The sequence below is a fragment of the Lissotriton vulgaris genome, chromosome 6 (genome assembly GCF_964263255.1).
Source record: "Lissotriton vulgaris chromosome 6, aLisVul1.2, whole genome shotgun sequence".
Taxonomy (NCBI): domain Eukaryota; kingdom Metazoa; phylum Chordata; class Amphibia; order Caudata; family Salamandridae; genus Lissotriton; species Lissotriton vulgaris.
In genome coordinates, this window is record NC_141694.1 from 1,762,148,129 (window position 1) to 1,762,159,869 (window position 11,741).

Sequence of the window (11,741 nt, forward strand, 5' to 3'; positions counted from 1 at the left end):
GTTTTTTTTTTGTCCTCATTTGCCTGACCCTCGTTCCAAAGAAAACGCCAACCACCTTACGTGTCCATGGGCAAAGGGTAAGATCATGATCCTCTCCCACACCCAGACACTGATGCCAAGCTAGCGGAAGACGCTTTCAGGAATATCTGAGGGGGGGGGGGGGGGGGGGGGGGTGTTAGAAGGCAGTACAATATCGGGCGGAACCACCACCAATAGGACCATGGAGTGTTAGGCATAATCATCGGACCCGGAAAAAAAAAAACCGGAAATCCTGGCGAAAAATCTTGCTCCACTGAACCAGCAGATTCCAAAAGGTAAGGTTACGTTTGCTGCAGGATCTGGCCAGATCCACCTTTGATGTGTCATATAGGGACGTTAGCCAGCCTGCATGCGATGGTGCCTTAGAGTTGACCCAAAATTTACAAATCTGCCGTCTCGCAAGGAGAATTGCGTAGAACAGGAAAGTCTTTGCAGGCCCAGTGACGTTCTCGTCCAACCCAAAAATTATTAGTGGCAGCGTAAAAGATAATGATGTTTTAAGAATCGAGTCCAAAGTGGCCTTTACTTCATCCTAGAAAGAGTTAATGAGGGGACATTCCATAAACATATGGACGTCGGAGGCTGCGGGGAGGTTACACTTATTACAGCATTTTCCTGGCTGAAATTTGGATAGCCTTTGAAAATAAAAAATAATTTCGCACTTATATAGTGCACGACTACCCGGAGGCATCTCGGCGCTTGTACGAATACCGCCGAGGAACCCTTCCTGGCCTTTCCCTGTGAGGAGCCCACTCCTGTGCACCCCCAAGGTGAAGTCAGGCATCCTCAGCGTTGTTGGGGCCGTTGTAGAGATTAAGCAAGCTATTGCCCAGAGGTGCAGAGTGGGGCTCATGATCAGAATAGGCACCGAGGCCAGAATTATCAGGTCCGAGGAAATTGAGCCCGAGACCCGCCGAGGCGGGAATTGAACCCTGGTCCCGGCCAGACTACTGCATCAGGGTCTGCCGCTCTAACCATTGAGACACACTTCTCTACAATTTGAGGGGAAAGGTAGGCTCGATGTACTGTAAACAGGTGATTTCGCCTCAACCAGGCTGGCTTAACAGCTTAATACAGGAGAGTGAAAGATCTTATCCATAAGTCCTCAGACTGGGGGCCCATGTCACCTCCCCACTGCTCATCGAGGAGAGTGAACTCCCCATCCACCTCCTCCAAAATGGTCCAATACCAAAAGGCTACTTCTTTACCCCCCGCTTGCCTCTCTACCAGCTGTTGTTCCAGAATACTGCTCCTCCCGAATTGGCCCTTTTTCCTGATTAACTCCCGGGACCAGCTGACGAGCTGTATATATTTAAATCTAGATAGAGCTGGGCCGACCCTCTCATATAGCTCCTCCCATTCTACCAATAACCCACCTGCTAGCAACTCGCCCCATCTTAGAATCCCTGCCTCCTTTACGGGAACTGCAAGACTGTCCTTAAGACAGAGGGGGAGCCCCGGGGAGTCCCAGATTGGGGCGAAATTGGAAAAGTAGGCCAACCCTATTCTTGCTTTAATCAGCACCCAAGCTTTTGCCAATTATTGTAGGATGCGTAATATTGTAAGTCTGGCAATGCAAGCCCTCCCTTTTCCCTCCTCAATTTCTTCCAGGCCAGCCTGGTTGCCTTATAATTCCAGACAAAAGAATTGATTTCCTGCTGACATTTTTTAAGTTGTTTAGAGTCAAAGGCTAGTGGAATGGTGTTAAAAATGAACGTGAATTTGGGGAGAATGGACATTTTTACTAAACTTATTCTCCCAAGTATGGTCAATGGGAGAAAAGTCCAAGATTTTAATAGCGCCCGACATTCTCGGAAGACCAGGTCCAGATTGGTCTGTGCCCTGTTACCAATTTCCTGGGTGATCCTTATTCCCAAATAGCGCATGGATGGGGTTACTGCAAACTGTGTGTTACCGATGTTCCAAGTCATTATCTCGGTTTTCCCTGCGTTAATTTCGTACCCCGAGATCTGCCCGAATTCCTCCACCCTTTTAACGACTATGGGAAAAACTTGAACAGGATCAGATGTATAAATAAGAATATCATCTGCATAGAGTCCTACCCGCTTAACCCATCCTCCAAACTCGAAAGAGGGGATGTTGTGCTCCTCTCAAGATTTGCGCAAAAGGTTCAATATACAAATTGAATAGGAGGGGGGGAAGCGGGCAGCCCTGCCTAGTACCCCTCATGATTTTAAAGGGCTCTGTGAGGGCACCATTGACCAACAGTCTAGCCCTAGGGTCCCTATACAGGAGATCAATAACTCGACAAAAGTTGACCCCAAACTGGAACCTTTTCATTACAGCGGCCTGATAGGGCCAATTGACCCTATCAAATGCTTTGGTAGCATCTAACGTGAAAGTGGCCAAGGGAAGAGAGAAGGTAGAGGCTATGTCTATAGCACCAACCAGGTCGTGGGTGAGATCTGCCAACTGACGCCTGTGAGAAGTTGGCCTGATATGCAGTGCTCACTATTCTAGTGAACACTATGCATCAGTCCAAACGACCCTTATGGTGATTGGTTGTAAGTCAACCTTAGACCAGCTATCCTAGTAGCGTGGATACGAGCAGTCTTCGGGCTAAACTCTAGAGGGCGTGTTAAGCCAGCTGTTATACCATCACATACCCCTTGAACACCAAGTGAAAGGACACCACACAAGTGTTATGAAAATAAACAGTGTATTTATTTAAAGTCACAACAGCCCTGCACTCTTTATGAGGACAGGGTACTAAGCACACAACAAAACTCTTAGGAAAATACTTCAAGTGCACAATAAATTCAAGTGCCCGAGGGCACGGAAAGTTTAATGGTCTCGGGCGGACCCGATAAGGCAAGTTGGAAGTGATAGGGACTCTGGACCCTTAAATAAGGAAGTTATGCGGGCACCGAAATGCCGAAGTTACCTAGCCCCGAGGGCTGCGGCTGCACAAGTCTTTACAGACGTCGGGAGTCTTCGCTGACGAGCCAGGAGCCGGAAGGAAGGAGTTGCTGGCCGGCGACCAGTGTAGATAGTTCGTAGAGATCCAAGCCTGGATCAGAGGTGGATGACACCTGAAAGCAGAGGGGACCAAGTTCATACTACTAGCCAGTAGTCAGAGGGTACCAGGAGGGCACCGGATGGAGTCACCTCGACCAGGTGAGTGGGCGACGCTGGGCTCTGCAGGCTCACGGACCAGGAGGCGTTGTCGGCGACCAGGATGGAGGTGCGAGCTGTCCCACGAAGATTGATGCTGTCGGCGTCGCTGGGCCCAGGATTGGGGCAACAAGCCTTGGCAAATTTCAGGACCATGTGGTGGGCCTAAAATGGCGTCTTGAGTGGACCAGGAGGGTCCGGGGTGCTCCTCTCGTAGAAGGGAGCAAAGGCCAGTCTGGAGCAACCAGACCAGCAGCGTTGGTTGTCGGGTGTCGTCAAGAAGGTCACCAGCCAGCGGCTAATGATCAGACAACGTGCTGAACAGCAGAGAGCAGAAGGGCCCCACGCGGATCGTGGAGATGCTGGGAGGCTGCGCTTCGATGCTGGAGCTGCTCAGGGTCGGGGCTTCTCGGACCCCAGAGCACTCACCAGAGGATCCCTCGGTGGTCATGCTGGTTTAAGAAATCGTGCAGGTCTTGATGATGGCCGGTCCCTCAAGGTCTCGTCGCACCCACAGATCTCAGCTGAGCTGACGACGTGGGTAGAGGTCAGAGGTGCCAGGGAAGCCGGTTCTCGTCGAGCTGGGCAGTCGGATTCCGGAGGAAGGACTTGCAGCAAACCGCAGAGTTCTTAGATGGTGCCTGCGGATGCAGGGTGACTACTCCTTAGCCACAAGGAGAAATCTTGAGAAGAGTCGAGAGTTCCTTTCGTAGAAAGTATTCTTGATTTAAAGATGATCTAATTTGGAAGGGTCCCCGCTCCTGCCTTTATCCTAAAGAAAGGGGTGGGTACGTGACTAGGTCCTGCCCTAGGGGTGGGAACAGGAAGGGGGGTAGTTACACCTCTCTCCCATGCCGGACTTTCCCGAGGTCAGGGGCTGGTGTGCCCCTGGAACTGGTTCTAGCCGGCAGATGCGTAGTGAGCACCGGGGTGCCACTCCGCAGTCACCTTCCTGTAAAGCCCTGCCTACCCAGAATACACAAAACCCTGTCTGGGATGGTGCGTGCACCGCCCCGGACAGGAAACCCTTTGTCCAAGCTCTCCTCGCTGGAAGGACTCCCAGCAGCAGGAGGTCAGACTCGTGTCTGTGGTGGCTGCATCCATTTTGTGGAGCTGAGGCTTCAGTTAACTTTAACCGGGGTTCACAGTTACGTACATGTCGTGTCCCTCTAGAAGGGTGGAATGCTAACCCCGTCGCCAGCATTGGTGAGGGGTCAGTATCCCGATTCGTATGACACCTTACTCGACATGTCTTGATAACGCGATACCGAAGTTACCAATATGGTACGCGTTATCATGGAACAGCCATTGGGTCTTGGTTCCGCAAGCTGCAACCGGGCTCGGCTCGTGCCAGAGCCCAATTCACACGATTCCACGCACTCTGCCTTCAGGATTATCTAGGCCTGCCATAGGAGTGGCTGATAAGAATTCGGGTGTCCATTTGAGGGTTAGATATAGGTATACTATATCTAAAGCAAAGGGCGAGTACGCCACGTTGCCCCAGCTGTCGCGCAGCCAGATGTGTCAGATTTAGATGGCCATCCAGGGGTGGCATAATACATGCTTCAGCCCCTGGTAGGCCCTGGGTACACCGATGCCCTGAGTTACAGGGTCTGACAAGGTGGCCCAGTTCCAATTGGAAATGTACCTAAGGTACATGGAATCCATTTTAGAGAGAGAGCAGTAGGCCTGGGGTCCTGATTGGCAGGGCCCCAGGTCAACTAAGTCGGAAAACCAGCAAAACACCAGCCAAAAAGTCGGGGGTAACCATAGTCCGGTATCTACCTTCCTACAACGCCCCCTTATAAATTCCTTCTGGTCTTGATGGATTATTGAGCCGATCTCGCTCCCCAGCTGTGTTGACAAAATAGCTGCAAAGATCTTATAATCATTATTTAGGAGCGAAATCGGCCGATAGGACCCGCAATCAGTCGAGTCCTTACCAGGTTTGGGGATCAGAACAATAGTTGCCTCACTCCAAGACTTTGGTGGCGCCACGCCATTTAGAAAAATACTGTTAAAAAGGGCAGTCAATGATGGAACTATGGCGGGACCTAATACACGATACAAATCCCCTGGTAGACCGTCCGGGCCGGCCGCCTTCCCTCGCTTCAGTTGTCCAATAGCATTACTGACTTCAACTTCTGATATTTCTTTATCCAGAAGGTCACTCTGTTCTCTTGAGAGGGTAGGCAGTTGAACCTTGTCTAACCAAGAGTCCCTAGCCGTAGGATCGTCCATGATCTCCTCCTTGTAGATGGTCTGGAAGAACTCTTGGAAAGCACTCCCAATTTCTGAGTTGGAAGTTCTAGCTGTAACTTCCCCTTTCAGTTTTATTTCCCTGATGTATTTTTTAGCTTGATCTGATTTTATTTTCTAGACCAAAACCTTGCCTGCAGCCTCTCAGTACTCGAAGTGTGAGAGCTTGCTCGCCTCCCACCTCTTAGCTACCCTTTCCTGTAGTAACCTTTCCAGGGTTTTTTTCAACTCGATCCGCTTCTCTTGGTCTTCTGCAGATCTTGTGGCGGGGCCGCACTTCTGATCTATGAGAAACAATTCCTTCTCTAAATTTTTAATTGCTTCTCTATATACCTTCCCTCTGTGTGAGGCTCTGTTGGTTATACACCCTCTTAAATAGGCTTTAAATGCTTCCCACACAGTCACTATCGTAGCCGAGTTTAAATTAATTTCCAAGAATGAAATAGACTCAGCTACAAAAAAGCTTCTCTCTTCTTCAAGCAGGATCGTCCGGTCAAAAGACCAGGAAATATGTCTGATCTGCTGAGAGTGTTTTAGAGTAAAAAGGATAGCTGAATGGTCAGACAAGTGGGAGGGGAGGTATACCAACTCCTTCAGTGCATCTTTGAGGTTGTAACTAAAAAAAGCGTAGTCGATTCTCGACTTGTGTTTATATTTGAAGTTCTGGAAGGAGACCCCCAGTGTGTTACCCGCCCTCTCCCTCCATAGATCTGCTAAACCCAAGGTTGTCATTATTGATATAAGGATTTGCCTAGATTTGGAATGTGTCAATGCTCTGGAGTTAGGTGACTTGTCAAGCTTGGGATTTAGGACTATATTAAAATCTCCAACCCATATTACCGGGTCTTGAGAGGTAATCAAATAGTTCTGGATCTTATTCAAGTAGGATGGATCGTCTTGATTCGGGCCATAGTAGCCCACTAGAGTGTACAACCGGTCATCTAACACTATTTTAGTCAAAGCCATCTTCCGCTGGGGTCCTCCTTATACTCCAAGATCTGTACCTTAGCCTGTTTTTTTAAAGATGATGAGGATCCCTCGTATATTGGCATTGTGGTCCGTACATAAAAATGTGTCCACCCACTTCTGCTTTTTCAGCATATCGTTTACCTCATGTTTGAGTAGATGTGTCTCCTGGATGACAATGACCTGTGCGGGGGAGTCTATCAAATATTGTAAAATTCTGTGTCTCCTGCCCCTCACACGCAGGCTATTGACATTCCAGGATAAGAACTGCAACAAGGTCTGTCCCTTTCCTACCCCCTCCCACCCACTCACCTAAAAGGCCAACATCTCTTAAGTGTATAAATTGGCATCTTTTGACCTGACAGAAACCGTTCGGGTGGCGTTTAAAAAAGTTACTGCCCAAAACAAATTTAACGAGAACAGACTTACGAGGACATTTTAGCTCTTCCCCCCCGCCTCTGTACCCCCCCCCCCTCCTCCCCTGGAAAATCCTCCCTCGCTTACACTGGCCAGATGAATAGCCAGGTTTGCGGCGTCAGACAAACCCTCCCCTCCTACACCGCCTACCCTGTGTACAAATACCGGCTAAACAAAGCATTTGAGACTGGGTGGCTCCTAAAAAGACGTAAGTATGACAGGAAGGGAAATCCAATCTCCCCCAATTGTGAAAGAATTTTGTTTCATAGTGTATTTATATAGTATTTATATACCTCCCCCTTTTATATATTTCCCTTTTTTTTGTGATAATCTAATTTTTTATCTTTACCTCAGTATAACCTTCCGTTTACCTAGTTACACCTATTTTAAAGAGTTTCCTTTTTTTCTTCTTACCCCTTTTTTCCCCTCTTCACTCGGTTTAGGTTATGCGTGCAACCATTTCCAGCGGACACTTAACGCCTCCGAGGAAGGGAAATAATTATAAATTAGGTGTGTAGGGAGATCTATGTTGCCTTGGTTCCCCTCATTTCTCAATATCAGACTAGAGGCAAAATACCTTAACATCCCCCCATGCGTGCTCACTGATGGATATTATTAAGTCGTCGGCTTCCAGAGGGGAACGGATGTTATGCATTTTGTTGTACATCTCCCTCAAGAAGGCGGGAAACCTCATCTGCACTGTTGCCCCCACAGCTCTAAACTTCTCAATTTTTGGCCAAGCTCCCACTGTCTATCTAAGGTGGTTTTTGACAGATCGGACCGAACTTCAAAGGAAAAATCTGGGGCCTTTAGGGACTTCGCCTTCAATGCGAGGTTCAGGATTTTTTCCTTTAAGGTGTATGTAACGAAATTCACTAAGATCTTTCTTGGTTTCACTCTCCCGGGGTTGAGGCGGAAGGGGTCTCTGTGTATCCTCTAGATATCTCTCCCCAGAACTTCCGTTGTTTCATCCAGATTGAGGGCATTTTTTAATAAGGTCACCACAAATGCCTTGATATCTCCACCCTCCTAACCCTCTGGGATCTTCAGCAGTCGGAGATTGTTCCTTCTGGAATACTTTTCCAGGGACTCAACCCTTTCCTTTATCGCATCCCCTTCTCTCCGTAGGCATTGAATCTTAGTCTCTGCTGACTCCTGTCTCGCTTTTAGCTCCCCCACTGAACCTTCCAAGCTCTCTGTTCTTTCGAAAAGGCCATCTACCTTCTTTTCAAGAGTCTCACAAGCCGCCCTGATCTCATTCTGGTTAGTCTTTGATTCCGCAAAGCCACTCCTTATCTCCTCCCTCATGGCAGTCAGAAGCGCCTCCAATGGACCACCACCCCCCTTCTCTCCAACCGTTGGATCTCCACGGGCACCATTAACTCCCCCAGCATCCTCCTCAGAATGGTTAGACTCCCAGAGAACTACTACTGGCTTTGAATTTGAGGCCTCTGTTATGACCACTAAGCTAATGGACTCCGTCGACGGGGCAATATTAGACTCGCTCATGTTTCCTTCGGGGGTGCAACTAGCCGCATCTGTGCTTTGTAAGATATCCAATACTTGGGGCAGTGCTTTAAAAATAGGAACGTAGCGAGGGTGTAATTCGGGTCGCACTACTTAGTAACCACTTAGTTTTACCTTTACCCCCTGACTGGGAGCTAGTACTGGCTTTAGGGTGCGTGGACCCCCCTCTTGTTTTAGTCCCCTGATTCACCCCTGCTCTGTCACTGATACTGTCGACTTCAAGTTCCGCCTCAACCTCAGCCTCACCTTCCCCCTCCACTCCCACTACGCTTCCTCTCGATGGGATACCGTTTGGGACTACCTTCCCTTTGCTTCTCCACGGAGATGCTGTTCCTAGAGCCCTTCCGATGCCTTCTGCCCTTACCCCCTCCCCCCCCCGTTTTCCAGGTGTGCCACTGGTGGGTATTTTAGGCTTCAAAGTCCCTGCACCCTTCGTGCCTCCAACACGCGCCCCCTCCTTACTGTCCAGTGCTTGGTTACCAGATGCTGTGGGAGGTCCGCGGGCGGCCTCCTCTTTCGCCGTGCCTCCCTCGATGCTTCCCTCAGGTTCCGTGGGTTCCGTGGGACGAAGATTAGAGAAAATCTGGTGAATTTTCACCCGGCCTTCTCCCCTCCCACCTCATACATTCCCTCTAAGAAGCCCGCGAGCCGCCACCCTGCGGCCGTGCCTCAGCTCCACGGCTGCCTGCTTCCACCGCAGGAGAGAGGCGGGGGAGGTTCCAGGCTTGATCCTACACACATCGACGCCGAGCACACGAAGCCGCTTTCAGCCGCGACCAGAGATCCGGGAGTCCAGACTTCGCTTTTCCCTTTCTGCCAAAAACATCCACTATTGCAATGCAGCCATAGGTGCCGGTAACTACAAAATTACAGCGGGCTGGAGAGGTCTGTCACCAACGGCCGCCATGTTTTCCTCGAGGCAAAGCTCATCAAAGAGCATTGTTAACAATAATATATTAGGTTTTTATGGCATCTGTGCTAATAAGTCTTGAGCAGCCCAGTTTGATCACTACGTCTCCTCTGCCTGTGCATTTCAGCCTTTCGAAGCTTTATGGATGAAGTACATCACAAATCCTACAGCACATTGAAAACGAATGGAAATGTTTGGGCTTCTTAATCACTGCGAAGTCGTCTGACTATCATTCCACTCTGTAATTTGTACCTTGTCTTTGTTGGCACTCCCAGCAGACTCAAACACAAAACATGCTGGGGTTGGGGGGGGGGGGTCACTTGTATTCCCTGTGCAGAACCTATGCTTCACTGTGGGCTGCAGTACCTCTTTAGGGTGGGCTCAAGACTGACTAGCTTTACGCAGACTCGCATGCTCTTCAGCTTTGACCATCGTCACTGCATCTCATGGGGCGCGAGTACACCTGGGTAGTAGTTTTAGTACTACTTCATTGGTGGCTATAACTCTGACATGAGAGGATTGTCCCACAAATGCGTATTATTAACAACAGCCACAGATTATCCAAAGCTGCAAGCAAACATTGCATCTACCCCCTTTTATACGTCATCGCTCTCTCGCCTATACCAGGGCTAGACCAGGTATTGCTGGCGAGTCTCACATTTCTACTAAACATCCTATTCTCTCTGGTAAACAGTAGGATTCGAACCGCTTACATTACTACTAGCATAGCAAGATCATCAAGAATGATGGAGGGTACATCAGTGTTAGACTTCACATAAACTAGCACATGCAGCTGTCACTATACCTTATCTACATTGATGCCCAGCTTTAACCTTGGACCATTCCCGGTGTACACAGGTTTTATAAGATGGCCAGAGGTTCTAGAACCATTCCCAAGTCATGCAACAGTCTGGCTATGGATTTCAAGGCCTGAGTGCTAACATACAGCACCTCCATTCTTGTGATATTTGTCCTCACTACATGAATGCAGAAATGCATTATGAATAGATTGTATTTTAATAGCACAAGCATGATCCTTGCGGGTATCGGAGCGCTTTACAGAAGTACAGCGTGGCGAGTAGTATAAGCAGTAGTAACGTATTCATTACAAGTTCACTAACAGTCTAATAGCATGGTTGCATCATTAATAGCAACATAATGTCAGAGTTCATCCACCGCAAATACCAGGCATAGTTGAGAAGCAAGGGGGTAACACTGGTATTGCACGAAAGAGCGCATTAGATAGCCAGAGATAGTTAATCATGCGAGCCACTGAATCGAGTCATGTGATCTAGGGATGAAATGTGTTCATGATTTTTTTTTACTTGAATGAATTGGTCGAGTGATTCATTCTGATTTCTGGAGGTAAGGAGTTCCAGATTCTTGGGGCAATGCCAAAGAAGGCACGGTTGTAGGTGTAAAATAAAGGTAACCTCCTGACAATGCACTATAGCCACCTTTACAACCTTCAAACTGTCAGACCTTAGTGCACTCATCTTGGTGTATGTGTACAACAATCAACCTTAAAAGGCAGGAAATGGACCAATGAACTCCTACTACATAGTTCAAAAGTGTGTGTGTTTGTTTTTGATTTGGCCATCCTCTGCCAGGATGATGGAATATTTTATTGCGCTGCACTGGCAGGGGTCCCGCTAGCCAAATTTATAAACTCCCCTCGGGCCGGCATCTATTTAATGCATTGATGGAAACCACAGTCATCACGATTTTCATAGTAGCTTTGCAATACGGCTCCATCAAATATTAGGAGCTGTACTTCTAAGTAAACTTTTTTGTTGTTTTCAAAACAAACCCTCAAAGCGGGATTTTGTTTTTGGGGAAAAAAAAACGTGCCAAACCGTGCCATGCTATCTATTTCCCATGAAAAGGGGAGCATTTTGCAGTTTCAGTGCCTCTTACCGCCAGGGTTTTCCTGAGAGTGAAGGGCAGAGAAAACTGACCTGTATGCCTGCCCATCTAGATTAGGTGGGCAGACATATAGGTCAACCTCAGATGGTCCTTACTCTGTTGGGCTTTCAGAAGGATCTAACCTCGGTGAAGACGGAGTAGTCTCCATTTGGTTTGCACCAAAGGTCTGCCTGCTTTTAAATCTGGCGAGCGGACTATTATGGTGTGAGGAAGTGTACTTTGTGAGCGTCGCGACGGAGTACCCTTTCGGCCAGCATATAATTCGGACCCAAAATTCTTGGAGTGAGAGCGCCAATCAGTAATTGTTTGCTTAAGTATGTGCTATTTACTAAAAGCATGTAACATTGAGAGCATGATCTGTAAATTTGGTTGTATGATGATGTGTCTTTTTACGTTATTGCTAACAAGGGAATCCAAGTGTCCTTGGGTAAGCATATACGTAAAGAACAATAGTCCCAAGACCATACCTTCCACAATCAATGTACAAATACATCAGATGATGAATTTATTCAACATTATATTAAAGAAAAACATTAATAACAATGTGACAGAGCAGCGGGCG